This window comes from Saccopteryx bilineata, chromosome 1 (assembly GCF_036850765.1).
Source record: "Saccopteryx bilineata isolate mSacBil1 chromosome 1, mSacBil1_pri_phased_curated, whole genome shotgun sequence".
Classification (NCBI taxonomy): domain Eukaryota; kingdom Metazoa; phylum Chordata; class Mammalia; order Chiroptera; family Emballonuridae; genus Saccopteryx; species Saccopteryx bilineata.
The window spans coordinates 348,996,317-349,011,778 of record NC_089490.1 but is presented as its reverse complement, the minus strand read 5'-3'; the positions used below and the strand labels follow the sequence as shown (position 1 = coordinate 349,011,778).

General features: G+C 41.1%; 1 long non-coding RNA gene across 2 annotated transcripts in view; it reads right to left on the bottom strand.

Annotated features, from left to right (window-relative positions):
• LOC136318090 (uncharacterized) overlaps window positions 1-15,462 on the bottom strand; it is a 54,799-nt gene that overhangs the window by 32,072 nt on the left and 7,265 nt on the right. For both annotated transcript variants that reach the window (XR_010728027.1, XR_010728028.1), the window contains exon 2: window positions 3,989-4,148. This is a non-coding gene — a long non-coding RNA (uncharacterized lncRNA). The remainder of the gene's footprint in view (window positions 1-3,988; window positions 4,149-15,462) is intronic.

Sequence of the window (15,462 nt, the reverse complement as noted above, 5' to 3'; positions counted from 1 at the left end):
CCATTGATTGAAGCCAGTGAGACTTGGTCACTTCCCTGCTTTGATATGTGCTATGAATTTGCCAGATGCTTAACTATTCTTTTAACCAAGGACATAGTCATAGTTTTCAACTTTATTTTTTTTATTGCATCTCTAGAATCAGGCCTAGGATTTTATCACTTAAATTGGACCCAAGCTTCCCAGGGTGGACTGTTCTGCTCTGCTCAGTTTTCCAGTAGACGAGGGGAATGGGAGGGCCCAGCATGTTCTGGATGGCTGCCTGGGAAGAGGTGCAGGAGGCCAACAAGAGCCATTCCCCACTACAGCTAAAGCTGATACTCTTTTTTAATTTTATTTATTTATTTATTTATTTATTTATTTATTTATTTATTGTATTTTTCTGAAGTTGGAAATGGAGAGGCAGTCAGACAGACTCCCGCATGCGCCCAACCAGAATCCACCCGGCATGCCCACCAGGGGGCAATGCTCTGCCCATCTGGGGCGTTGCTCTGTTGCAACCAGGGCCATTCTAGCGCCTGAGGCAGAGGCCATAGAGCCATCCTTAGCGCCCGGGGCCAACTTTGCTCCAATGGAGCCTTGGCTGCCGGAGGGGAAGAGAGAGACAGAGAGGAAGGAGAGGGGGAGGGGTTGAGAAGCAGATGGGTGCTTCTCCTGTGTGCCCTGGCCGGGAATCAAACCCAGGACTCCTGCAGGCCAGGCCGACGCTCTACCACTGAGCCAACCGGCCAGGGTCTAAAGCTGATACTCTTAAAGCTCTACATGCCAGCCATTGTCCTAAACACTTTATAGTTGTTCCCTTCGGGTGTCTCATTTTACACAGGTGAAAGTGGGCACATAAATAAAGGAACATGGCTGAAGCCATACCCTGCATAAGAGCGAGGATTCCACTCTAGACAATCTGGCTCTTGAGAACAAACTCTTAGCCTATGGAGCGGGTAAATATGTGCATGTTAAAGGGGTACTGAATCCACACCTGACCGGAGGAGCTGGGCCTGAGCTGCTTTGGCAGAGCTAGAACTGGATCTCAAACCCAGACTCCTAGAACAGGTTCTAAACCAATGATTTGATTGATTTGTTAGGCAGAGATCTCGCATTAAGTATAGATAGGAGTTGTAATGTGCGGGGTAGTGTGTAATAGTACCATACTGAGTATCTCTGGCTTAACACAACTATTTCTTGCTCAAATGATGGTGATTAATGTGAGTTGTTGGGGATTCTACTTGGCACTCAGCAACCCAGGTTAACGGGGGCTCCATCTCATCACACACTTCCACCAGTCAGGAATTGGGAACTTGGTGAATTCCAAATAGGCTCTTAAACTTCCACCCATCACTTATTTTGTTGGTCAGTTCAAGTTATGACCATGACTAACTTCAAGGAGGCCAGGGAAATACAATCTTACATGTGCTCAGAAAAAGAAGGGAATCTGAGTGTTTGTCACAGATCTAATGACTACCACAAAGCGTGTTAATGTCATGTCATGGTCGGTATGTTTCATGCCATGGCCATGGTTACAAATTTACTTTTTCAGTTTGTTTCTGGTAAGAAGGATGAGGATCAACTCTTAGAATCTATAAAAAAGAACTATATGAACATGAAAAGTGAAACAATCCAGCGGCTACCACCCTAAATAATATTATGAACAAGATCAAAGATGTGTCGTATTTTCTATAGAACCAGTCTATTTTCAATAGATGTGTCTATTTTCTGTAGAAACCAGACGTGTTTACAGATGTATTAGAATTAGTGAAATTTAAGATTAGAATCACCTCAATCCAATATACCTTATCAAAGCTGTATTGTGTTGTTCAGGAAACATTTATAAAAATACTTGTCTGAACCCCACTTCTGAGCTGTCATCCTCAAGTTCATAGGAGCCATTAGTGAGAGAGATGAGAAGCATCAACTCGTAGTTGGGGCACTTTTTTAGTTGTTCACTGGTTGCTTCTCATATGTGCCTTGACCCAGAGGCTCAAGTCAAGCCAGTGACTCTTTGCTCAAGCCAGTGACCTTGAGCCAGTGACCATGTCGATGATCCCATGCTCAAGCTAGAGACCCTGTGCTCATGCTGGTGAGCCTGAGCTTAAGCCAGTGACCTCGGGGTTTGAACCGGGACCTTAGAGTCCCAGGTTGATGCTCTATTCACTGTGCCACCGCCTGGTCAGATGGCAAGTCTTTGATTAAAGCTTCCACCATCTTTTACTACTTTATTGGATAAAAAGCACAATACATAACTGAAAAAACTGATAAAGGGGACAACATGAAAATTTAAAACTTTTCACCGCAAAAGATATCACTGAAGAAATTAAAAGATAAGTAACAAACTGGAGGTAATATTTGCCAAACACAAGTCTGAGAAAGGACTTATATTCACACTATTCAAAGAATGCTTACAACTCATTAATAAGAAAACAATGCAGTCAAACAATGGGCAAAGGAAGTAAATGGACATTTCATCATAGAAAGTACACGAGTGCTTAACATATACTGAAAAGTTGCTCAACATCATTAATCATTAGGGAAAAGCAAGTTATACGCACAATAATATACCATTTACACCCATTACAATGACTGACAAATAAGACAGCTAATAACAAATAGTGAGATGTGAAGAGACTGGAACCCTCAAACTTTGCTGATGGGAATGTAAATTACCGCCCCTTGGAAAACAGTGGCAGTATCTCAAAAGTTAAGTGTAAAAGTCTTTCAACCCAGTCTGACTGGTGGTGGTGCATAGGATAGTGTTGACATGGAACACAGGTTCCAGGTTCAAAACCCGGAGGTTGTTGCCTATGTACAGCCTCACCAGCTTGTGCATGGGGTCGTTGGCTTGAGTGTGGGATCATCAACATGATCCCCTAGTCTCTGACTCTAAGCACAGAGCTCAAGGTCACTGGCTTGAGCAAGGGGTCACTGGCTCAGCTGCCCCCCCCCCCGTCAAGGCATGTATAGAAACAATGAACAACTAAAGTGAAGCAACTATAAATTGATGCTTCTCATCTCTCTCCCTTCCTGTCTGTCTCTCTCTCTCTTTCACTTAAAAAAAAGGCTTATGACCCAAGAATTCAAGAGAAATGAGAATATATATCACAAAAAGACCTGCATGTGAATGTTCATAGCACCATATTCATAAAATCCCCAAATTGGAAATAATCTAAATATCCATTAACAGGTAAACAGAAAAAATTTATAGTATCAACACAATGGAATCATTCAGCAATGAAAACTAATGAACTACTGATACATGCCATGTCATGGATGAAATTTAAAAACATGCTAAATTAAAGTCCATTTGTACAAAAAGCCCAGTAAAGGCAAATTTATAGAGATAGAAAGTAGATTAGTGGCTGCCTAGGGCTGAATTTGGGAATAGAGATTAACTATAAATGTGTATGAGAAGGAAAGAAAATGTTCTAAAATGCATTTATGCTGAGGTTGCTTCACCTGGCAAAATTATTGTAAACTTCAAATGAGTAAATTTTATGTAAAATAAGTGGATTAATAAATGAATGATTGCCTATCAGATAGTCTCCCTTGCAGTGAGCATATAGGGAATCTTATATGATTCGAATTTCTCTGGGGTGTTCTATGAGGAATGTATTCTAAGGAATTTAGATCTGGCTCCATAAAAATCTATCATCTGAGACAATTTCTACTTCATCATAAACGTTGAGGCATTGGTTGGAACAACATGGCAATCAAGCAGGGAGTCTGTGCATGGTGTAGATGCAGACGATGCTAGTACAGACGTTTAGGAGGGTAGCCCATTGACCAAGAATGTATTTTAGAGGAGAGTTTATTTCAGTTGGCATAAGTATGGTTGGCTAAATTGAGGGTTATAGACCAGAGCCGGAGGAAAGAAAAAGGGCTGCATCATATGACTAATTAAAAAAAGAACATGAAGCACATTACCAAAAATACCAACACAAAACACACCATCAAAATCTTTGTCAACTTTTCTATTTCTTTAAAAATTACTTCTTCTTACCTGTTTGTGGGTTAGCATTTCCCTCCACAGAAATCTTCTGCTTGAAGGCTGTGATTTTTCTGGACAAGAACCAGGACTCTGATAGGTTGAATTATCCAAGTGTTGGTTTATGGTGGTGATGTCAGATGCATGAGGCTATTTTCCTGTCAGTCAATTATGGCTGGGTATTTAGGAAAACAAAAGGAGAGAACAGAAACACTTGTTGACAGAACCAAATGATCTGATCAATCTATTCACTTCCAGCAGCAGAATGAAAGAGAGAACAGAGCATGGGCCTCTTGGGGGAGGGGGTTCATGAGGTCTCATTTGATGACTACTTTCAAAAGAACATATTATTAGAATTTGGGGAGGTGCAGAAAAGGGAGAATTAGTCTTCTCAGATACTTTAACTAACTTACTATTTTTTTAAAATTAATTTTAGAGAGTGCAGAAGGGAGACAGAGACAGAGAAGTTTTGATTTGTTGTTTTATCTCTTTATGAATTCATAGGTTGATTCTTGTATGTGCCTTGACCAGGGATCAAACCTATAACCTTGGCATATTGGGATGACACTCTAAGCAACTGACCTTCCCAGGCATGGCTAACCAACATTTGTGTGTGTGTGTGTGTGTGTGTGTGTGTGTGTGTGTGACAGAGACAGAGAGAGGGACAGATAGGGACAGACAGACAGAAAGGAAAAATGATGAGAAGCATCAATTCTTTATTACAACTCCTTAGTTGTTTATTGATTGCTTTCTCATATGTGCCTTGACGTGGGTGGGGGCTACAGCAGAGCAAGTGACCCCTTGCTCAAGCCAGTGACCTTGGGCTTCAAGGTAGCGACCTTTGGGCTCAAGCCAGCAACCATGGGGTCATGTCAATGATCCCACGCTCAAACCAGTGACCCAGTGCTCAAGCTAGTGAGCCTGTGCTCAAGTGGTGACCTCGGAGTTTCGAACTGGGTCCTCCACGTCCTAGTCAGATGCTCTATGTGTCACTGCCTGCAGGCTAACCCAGTGGTCAGCAAACACAGCTCGCGAGCCACATGTGGCTCTTTGGCTCCTGGAGTGTGGCTCTTCCACAAAACACCATGTGAGGCCGCGCAGGTACCCGCAGGTATGTGGAGCTGGCAGGCTGCCAGATACGCAGTGCGGGGGAGGGGCGGGCGATTCATGCACGAGTTGGAACCGGTGGACCTCAGCAAATATACCTCAATCAGATTGAGGACGTTTTTAGCAAAGGCCAGTTTAGGAGTACCCTAATTAAGTTAATAACAATGTACCTACCTATATAGTTTAAGTTTAAAAAATTTGGCTCACAAAAGAAATTTCAATCGTTGTACTGCTGATATTTGGCTCTGTTGACTAATGAGTTTGCCAACCACTGGGCTAACCAACTTATTTTTGATAATTCCATTTGTCGCCCCTATTTGCCAGAACTCTGTGGGTGAAATGAACAGTGGATATATTTAGAAATCTTGAGGGCTTTACAGTCTATTTATGAAGATGTGTATCAAAATTACTATCAATAATAAAAGGTGATTTTATTTATTTACTTTTTAGTTTTATAAGAAATTTATGCATCTGCAAACAGATGGGCTGAGACCCTAGTGGTGTCAGCCCATAAAAGGTGATTTTAAATAAAGGCATGAAATCATCTTGGAAAAAACTTGTCGATAGTCATCATGCAAGCCCTTGCCTATAGACATGAGTATGTTTTTACTCATTTGAGAAGGTCCACAATAACTGACCATTCAGTCAGAACACTTTACTTTGTATAAAACTCACCTTAGAGGGGTGAGTTTCCTCTGTTTGCGTTCATTTTCCTCTACATTGTGGGCACGATGAACAAGGCAGCTCTTGTAATACTGATAAGCTAATTCTAAAAAACATGGAGCATACCAATTATACTTAACTATTTTTGGTATCCCTCCTTGAATATTTCTTTACTTATGAGTGCCGTGCTGCTAGAAAGCCAAGTTCCGGTGTATTCCACAGTTGTCTGGGAAATGCCAGGATGATTTGGGTATAAAATATGCCTTGATCATTTTACTATTCTGAATTTAGGGCCCAATTTATAGAAGAGAAGCTGAAAAAAGTGTTGTCAGGAACTAGCCTGAGTCTTGGCTGTGTTATTAATACGAAAACTGTATTTTATAACATTGGCATTAAGAGTTTTAACTTCGCCTGACCAAGTGGTGGTGCAGTGGATAGAGTGTCAGACTGGGACACGGAGGACCCAGGTTTGAAATCCCAAGGTTGCCAGCTTGAGTGCGGGATCATCTGATTTGAGCAAGGCTCACTGGCTTGAGCCCAAGGTTGCTGGCTTGAGCAAGGGGTCACTTGGTCTGCTGAAGCCCTCCCAGTCAAGGCACATATGAGAAAGCAATCAGTGAACAACTAAGGTGCTGCAACAAAGAATTGATGCTTCTCATCTCTCTCCCTTCCTGTCTGTCTGTCCCTATCTGTCCCTCTCTCTGCCTCTGTCACACACACGCACACACACACACACACACACACACTTTTAATTTCTCTAGAAGTGAGAAACCCTACTGTTTTATACCATGACCCAAGAACATGATATGAGCCAGCACAAAATAAAAAAATTAACATGTGTTCTGAGAAATAAGAGTTCATATTGGGGTTGGGTAGGACCATAATACTGCTGTCAGGGGAAAACACACAGAAAAAAAACAACTTTTATTTAATTCCTTCATGTTAAATGTAGAATGTATACTCAAAGACCATTTTTTTCATCAGAGTGGCCACATTATTTAAAGCTTTATGCTCCTTGAAATAGAAGTAATCCTAAGGAGCACTTCTGGAATGGCAGAAGGACATCTGAAAATCCACTCTTCCATAAAAGCAAGCCCCCGGCAAAATGTCAAACTCCCAGAACTCTGGAAATTGACCAAAACTTTCCAAAATCCAAGGAGCATTTATTCAAGAAAAATGGTTGAATTTCAGTAGGAAACAGCACGTTCTTAGCAGTTTAACTTGCTTTTTCCCCCATCCTCTCACCAACTCTATAGTAGGCTTCAGAACCAGCTGTCTCACTAGAGTAGCTGAGAAACAGCAGCTTTGTAGCCACTAGAGGGGGCAGAGTGGGTGTGGAATTCCTCCAAAAGCCCTGTCCCTAGAAAATGTCACTATTTGATCTATCTGGCAGATCCTGGAAAGAGCCCCATTCATAGGACTTGTCATATTTGATCTGACTCAGAGCTCACACAGTGAGAAGCTGCATATCTAGGTGTTTGTCTACTTTAAACTATCAGCAACAAACTGTTTGACATTTCAGCTGCCTAAGGCAGGAATACCAGTTGAGACAAACAAGAGGCTGGTCAAAAATCTGAAAAGGAATAGTAAGAATGACATGTAGATGGCAGGCTTTGAAAACTGTGACACATACCCAGGGTCTAGAAATCGACATGCATTTGCAGAACTGTTTATAAATCTAGGAAATACATGAAAAGGCCACAGTCTCTCAATTCTAGTAACCTTGAAGCCAGGCTGAACCAGGAACTGAGGGATAAGGCAGAGTAAAGTAACAGAACTTTGAAGGTTTGCCTGAACCAACACACTGAGTCCCCTGGCAAAGAATAGAAGACATTCAAGAAAATCTCTGTCCAGGAATTAGCTGACCACTAAACTAATGGGCAGTAATGTCAGTGACCACACATGAGAAAGAAAACAGGCTTTACAGAATTAGTCTTTGAAAGTCAATAAACAAATAAACAGCAACAAAAACAAGCCCTCGGAATATTTAATTTCCAGAGATGCTATATTATGTCATTTAAAATGATTGGTTTTTAATCCTTCCCCACTACACAATGAGACAGGCAAAGAAACAGGAAAGCATGGCTCACACAACACGAGAAAAAAAAAAGCAGTCAATAGAAATTGTCCCTGCCTGATTGGTGGTAGTGCTGTGGATAGAGTGTCAGCCTGGACACTGAGGTCCCAGGTTTGAACCTGGAGGTCAATGGCTTGAGCACAGTCTTGGGCATGGCTTGGGTGCATGCTCACCACCTTGAGCCCAAAGGTCACTGGCTTGAAGCCCAAGGTCACTGGCTTAAGAAAGGAATCACTAGTTTGGCTTGAGATCTCCCCCTTCTCAGGGCACATATGAGAAGCAATCAATGGTGCCACAATGACTAGTAGATGCTTTTCATCTCTCCCTTACTGTCTCTTGCTAAAAAGAAAGAAAGGAGGAAGGAAGAAAGGAAGGAAGGGAGGGAGGGAAGGAGGGAGGGAGGGAGGGAGGAAGGAAGGAAGGAAGGAAGGAAGGAAGGAAGGAAGGAAGGAAGGAAAGAAGGGGAGAAAGAGAAAGAGAAAGAAAGAAAGAGAGAGAAAGAAAAAGAAATTGTTCCTGAGGAAACACAGATGTTGAACTTATTGGACAAAGTCTTTAAATCAGCTGTTATAAAAAAGAACCAGAGGAAAATACATCTAAAGGATTCAAAAATGATGTCTGACCAAAAAGAGAATATCAATAAAGAGATATAAATTATTTTTTAAAAAGCAAATACAGCGGTAGAGCGTCGGCCTGGCGTGCGGGGGACCCGGGTTCGATTCCCCACCAGGGCACATAGGAGAAGCACCCATTTGCTTCTCCACCCTCCCCTCCTTCCTCTCTGTCTCTCTTCCCCTCCCGCAGCTGAGGCTCCATTGGAGCAAAGATGGCCCAGGCGCTGGGGATGGCTCCTTGGCCTCTGCCCCAGGCGCTAGAGTGGTTCTGGTCGCGGCAGAGCGACGCCCCGAAGGGGCAGAGCATCGCCTCCTGGTGGGCAGAGCGTCGCCCCTGGTGGGCGTGCCAGGTGGATCCTGGTCGGGCGCATTGGGGAGTCTGTCTGACTGTCTCTCCCCGTTTCCAGCTTTGGAAAAATACAAAAAAAAAAAAAAAGCAAATAGAAATCCTAAAGTTGAACAGAGTATTAACTAAAATAAAAAATTTATTAGAGCTTGACCTGTGATTGTGCAGTGGATAAAGTGTTGACTTGGAATGCTGGGGTTTCCAGTTCAAAACCCTACTTTGTCCAGTCAAGGCACATATGAGAACCAACTTCTACAAGTTGATGCTTTGCCCCCTTCTCTCTCTCTCTCTCCACTCTCTAAAAAAATCAATTCATAAAATTTTCAAAAATTTACTAGAACTTAGTCAACTTAATATAAAAAAAATTTTTTTTTTGCCCTGGCTGGTTGGCTCAGTGGTAGAGCGTTGGCCTGGCATGCAAGAGTCCTGGGTTCGATTCCCAGCCAGGGCACACAGGAGAAACGCCCATCTGCTTCTCCACCCCTCCCCCTCTCCTTCCTCTCTGTCTCTCTCTTCCCCTCCGGCAGCCAAGGCTCCATTGGAACAAAGTTGGCCCCGGGCGCTGAGGATGGCTCTATGGCCTCTGCCTCAGGCGCTAGAATGGCTCTGGTTGCAACAGAGCGACGCCCCAGATGGGCGGAGCATCGCCCCCTGGTGGGTGTGCCAGGTGGATCCCGGTCCGGCGCATGTGGGAGTCTGTCTGACTGCCTCCCCATTTCCAACTTCAGAAAAATACAAATAATAATAATTTTTTTTTTTCTTCTTTTCCAAGGGAGAGGAGGGGAGATAGATAAACTACTGCATGTGCCCTGACTGGGATCCACCCAGCAACCCCCATCTGGGGCCATGTTTGCAACTGAGCTTTTTTCAGTGCGTGAGGTGGAGGCTCCATGGAGCCATCTTCAGTGCCTGGAGGCTATGTGTTCAAACCAATTAAGCCATGGCTCTGGGAGATGGAGAGAAAGAGAGAGAGAGAGAAGGTGGAGGGGAAGGGTGGAGAAGCAGATGGTAGCTTCTCCTGTGTGCCCTGACTGGAACTCGAACCAGGACATCCACACGCTGGGCCAATGCTCTACCACTAAGCCAACCAGCTAGGGTACAAAAAAAATTCTAGTCATGCCTAATGGTAAGAAACTGGAAGCTTTACCATTAAGATCAGGTATAAGGTAAGGATGTCCCCTCTCCCTGCTCTCCTTCAACAACATATTGGAAGCTCCAGCTAATGAAATAAGATAAGTAAATGGAATAAAATATATACAGATTGGACAGGAAAAAATAAAATTATCTTTGTCACGGTAACAATGAACTACTTTGACACCAGATGAAATGCTCTGAGGGGCCAAGGGGTGACAACAGCCCCAGTCCATAGACCAAAGGACTAAAACCCCACCCCCAGCCTTACTCAAATATTTATTAGTCAGTACAAATAAATCAAGGAAGCAGACAGCAGAAGTTTTCAGGGGATGAAGTAAAGGACAAGGAACATGCTGACTTCTAATCTCTCTTCTAAGAGCCTAAACATTTCTGTTATTGAATCTTATCCTGTTGTTTTGCTATTTCTAGGACGGGGTCAGAGAGGCCCTGGACTCTCATTAGCTCAGGGCTTTTGCTGTCTCTGATTGTTTATCCTAACTCTACATATTGCCATAGTATATTCCTACATTTGTTCATGAATGACATGTTCTTCTATGTGCAAAATCAAAAAAGAATTGATAAAAAATGTGCTGGAACTAGTAAGTGATTACAGCAAGATTGTAGGATATAAGGCTAATATACAAAAGTTACTTGCCTTCTCACATACTAGCAAAAAAGAAAACAAAACAGCATGATTTACATTAGCATCCAGAAAAATGAAATACTTAGGTATTAATCTAATAAAAATATATAGAAGATCTATATAAGGAAACTACAAAGCTCTCATGAACAAAATATAAGAAGAACTAAGTAAATGGAGAGATGTTTGACGAATAACAAGATTCAATATTGTCATGATGTCAGTTATTTCCAACTTGATCTATAGATTCAATGCGATCCCAATCAAAACCCCATTAAGTTATTTTGTAGATATTTACAAACTGATTCTACAGTTTATGGAGAGAGCCAAAAGACCCAGAATAGCCACACAATATTAAAAGAGAAAAGCAAAGTTGGAGAACTGACATTACCTGACTTTAGGATGTACTATAAAGACACAGTCATCAAAACCATGTGGTATTGGCAAAAGAATAGACAAACAGATCGATAGAACAGAATGGAGACCCCACAAGTAGATCCACAAATAATACTCAACCAATCTTCAGAAAGGGAGCAAAGGCAATATAATGGCAAGGCTTTTCAATAAATGGTGCTGGAATAACTGGATGTCCACATGCAGAAAGATTAATCTAGACACAAGTCTTATAGTCTTCACAAAAGTGACCTCAAATAGATCAGGCCTAAATGGATCACAGATGCAAAACTATAAAACTCCTAGAAGATAACAAAGAAGAAAATCTAGGTGACCTTGAATTTGGTGGTGACTTGTTAGATACAACACCAAAGACATGATTTATGAAAGAAAGAATTGATAAGCTAGACTTAATTGATATTTAAAATTTCTTCAATGATAAAAACCACAGACTGGGAGAAAATATTTGTAAAAGACATATCTGATGAAGAACTGTTATCTAAACTATGCAAAGAACTCTTAAAACTCAACAATAAAAAATAAATAAACAGATTACGAAATGAGCAAAACAGTTGAATAGACACCACTCCAAAGGTGATAGACAGTTGGTAAATAAGCGTTAAAAAAGATGCTCAATATTATACATCATTTTAGTGAATTGCAAATTAAAACAATTAGATACCACTACACATCTATTAGAATGGCCAGAATCTGGAACACTGACACCAAGTGCTGCTAAGGATGTGGAGCAACAGCAATTCTCATTCATTGATGGTAGGAATGCAAATTAGTACAGTTTTGGAAGACAGTTGGGAAGAACACTTTGGTGGTTTCTTAGAAAATTAAAGATACTCTTACCTTGTGATCTAGCAATCATGTTCTTTAGTATTTCCCTAAAGGAACTGAAAACTATGTCCACACAAAACTTGCACACAGATGTTTATAGTAGCTTTATTCATAAGTGTAAACCTTAGAATAAACCAAGATATCCTGCAGTAGGTGAATTAATAAATAAACTGTGGTATATTCAGACAATGGAATATTATTCAGAACTAAAAAGAAATTAATTATTAGCCTGACCAGGTGGTGGCGCAGTGGATAGAGCATGGGACTGGGATGTGGAGGACCCAGGTTCGAGACTCTGAGGTCGCCAGCTTGAATGTGGGCTCATCTGGCTTGAGCAAAAAGCTCACCAGCTTGGACCCAAGGTCACTGGCTTGAGCAAGGGGTTACTTGGTCTGCCAAAAGCCCACAGTCAAGGCACATATGAGAAGGCAATCAATGACCAACTAAGGTGTCACAACAAAAAACTAATGATTGATGATTCTCATCTCTCTCTGTTCCTGTCTGTCTGTCCTTATCTGTCCCTCTCTCTGACTCTCTCTCTCTGTCTCTGTAAAAAATAAATAAATAAATAAATTATTAGGCCATGAAAAGACAAGGAAAAAAACTTAAATGCATAAAAAACATTTGAATTAAAAATATTTAGTAGAGGTTTTCAGCAACAGATTTAAAGTAGCAGAAGGAAGATCTACAAACATGAAGATAGAATATAAAAATTTTTCATTTAAAAAGATAATTTATTCATTCATCTTAGAGGGGGAGGAAGAAGGGAGGAAAGAGAGAAAGAGAGAGAATGGGGAAGGAGCAGGAAGCATCAACTCCCATATGTGCCTTGACCAGGCAAGCCCAGAGTTTCAAACTGATGACCTCAGCATTCCAGGTCGACAAAATTGTTCATTCTTAAGAACCAAAAGTTGTTAGGGGTTGGAGGGATGGAGGGATACATAGGCAGAGCAAAGAGGACCTTTAGGGCAGTGAAAATACATAATAAGGATACATCATTATACATTTGTACAAACCCAAGGAATGTACAACACCAAGAGTAAAGCCTACATAAACTACAAACTTTAAGTAACTAAGATATGTCAATGTATATTCATCAGCTGTAACAAATATACCACTCTGGTAGGTGATGTTGGGAATAAGGAGAGAAGCTATCATATTTCCCCATGTATAAGACGCACCTTTCCCTGAAAATTTTGGGGTCTAAAAACTGGGTGCATCTTATACAGTGGTTGTAGTTTTTTTTTACTTGCATTTCCCGCTTTTCGCACTTGTTTTTGTGCTCATTGTTGAAGACAGTAATTCGTCATCAGACACAGATGAAGACAAGCTAATGAAGGGGAGTTTTGACAGTGATGAGAATTTGTATGAATTTTATGATGAATAAAACTTGAGTTCAATTACTTTATGTAATACATTCTTTTTCAAATTTCAGGCCCCAAAATTAAGGTGCATCTTATACATGGGAGCGTCTTATACATGGGGAAATATGGTATTTGTGTGTGGGGGCAGGTGGCATATAGGAAATCTCTTCACCTTTCCCTCAATTTGTTGTGAACCTTAAACTGTTCTAAGAAAGAAAAAGTTTGAATTAAAAATACTTACTAGAGGCCCTGGCCGGTTGGCTCAGTGGTAAAGCGTCAGCCTGGCGTGCAAGAGTCCTGGGTTCGATTCCTGGCCAGGGCACACAGGAGAAGTGCCCATCTGCTTCTCCACCCCTCCCCCTCTCCTTCCTCTCTGTTTCTCTCTTCCCCTCCCGCAGCCAAGGCTCCATTGGAGCAGCGATTGCCCGGGCGCTGAGGATGGCTCTGTGGCCTCTGCCTCAAGCACTAGAATGGCTCTGATTGCGGCAGAGCGACGCCCCAAGATGGGCAGAGCATCGCCTCCTGGTGGGCATGCTGGGTGGATCCCGGTCGGGCGCATGTGGGAGTCTGTCTGACTGCCTCCCCATTTCCAACTTCAAAGAAATACAAAAAATAAAAAAAAAATAAAAAAAATACTTACTAGAGGTTCTCAGCAACAGATTTAAAGTAACAGAAAGAAGATCTACAGTCTTGAAGATAGAATATAGAAATTATCCATTCTTAAGCACCAAAAGAGCCTGACTAGTGGTGAGGCAGTGGATAGAGTGTTGACCTGAGTGTTGAGGTCCCAGGTTTGAAACCCTGAGGTCACTGGCTCAAGCACAGGCTCAGCAGTTTGAGTGTGGTGTCGCCGGCTTGAGTGTAGGATCATCAATATGATCCCATGGTCACTGGCTTGAGCCCAAAGTTGCTGGTTGAAGCCAAAAATTACTGGCTTAAGCAAGGGGTCACTGATTTGGCTTGAGTTACCCAGTCAAGGCACATATGAGGAGCAATCAATGAACTATTAAAGTGACACAACTACAAGTTGATGCTTCTCATCTCTCTCCCTTACTGTTTTTCTGTCTGTCTGTTTCTCTTGCTCTCTCTCTCTCTCTCTGTTGCAAACAAACAAACAAACAAACAAAAAAACCCTAAAGAATTTTAGAAATGGACAGAGCCCCAGAGACCTGTGAGAATGTCATCAAGTATACAGAAATATGCACAATGGGAGTCCTAGGAGGAGAATGAGAAAGCGAGAGGTAGAGAGAGAGAGAGAGAGAGAGAGAGATTGATTTCCAAATAATGGTCAAAATCTCTCAAATTTTATAAACACATTAATCTACACATATAAGAAGCTTAATTAACTTGAAGTAAGATAAACTCAAAGAAATTCACACTTACACACATCAGAATCAAACCACTAGACGACAAAGACAAATAGAGAATCTTGAAAGTAGCAATAAAAAAACAACTCATCATTTCTAAGGGATCATCAATAAAATCAACTGCTAATGGTTCATTAGAAACTATGAAGACCAGGAGGCAGTAGGATAACATATTCAAAATGCTAAAAATAAAAGACTGTCAACCGAGAATTTTATAACCAGAATAATTACCCTCAAAAATGAAGGAGAAATTAAAAATACCCAAATAGCCCTGGCCAGATAACTAGGTTGGTTAGAGCATTGTCTCAAAGAGCAGAGGTTGCCAGTTAGATCCCCGGTCAGGGCACATACAGGATCAGATCAATGTTCCTGTCTCTCCCTTCCTCTCTCTAAAATTAATAAAATAAACATTAAAAAAAATACAAAACTAAACCAAAACATAGAATTTGTCACTAGCAGATAGATCTCTCTTATAAGAAATCTCTATGAGAAAGATTGTCCTTAAAGCCAACATGAAATGACAATTTAAATTCACATTAAATGACATTTAAATTCATATAAAAAAAATAAAGAGCACCAATAAAAGTTGCTACATAGAGAAAAAGAAAGTATGGTCTAAATGTGTTTATGTGGTAACTCTTTTCTTATCCTATCTAATGAAAATACCATCGCATAAAGCAATGATTATAAAACTGTGTTGATATGTTTATTTGTATGATATGATAGTACAAAGGAGCAGGGGAGGAAATGAAGCTATACTGGAGCAAAATTTTGAACACTATTAAAACACAGTTGGTATTAATCTGAACTAGATTTTTATAAATTATGATGATAATTGTAGTCCCAGAGCAAGTACTATGAGAAAACTTTTTTTTTTTAATGTTTATTTTATTGATTTTAGAGAGAGGAAGGAAGATAGAGGGAGAGACAGGAACATC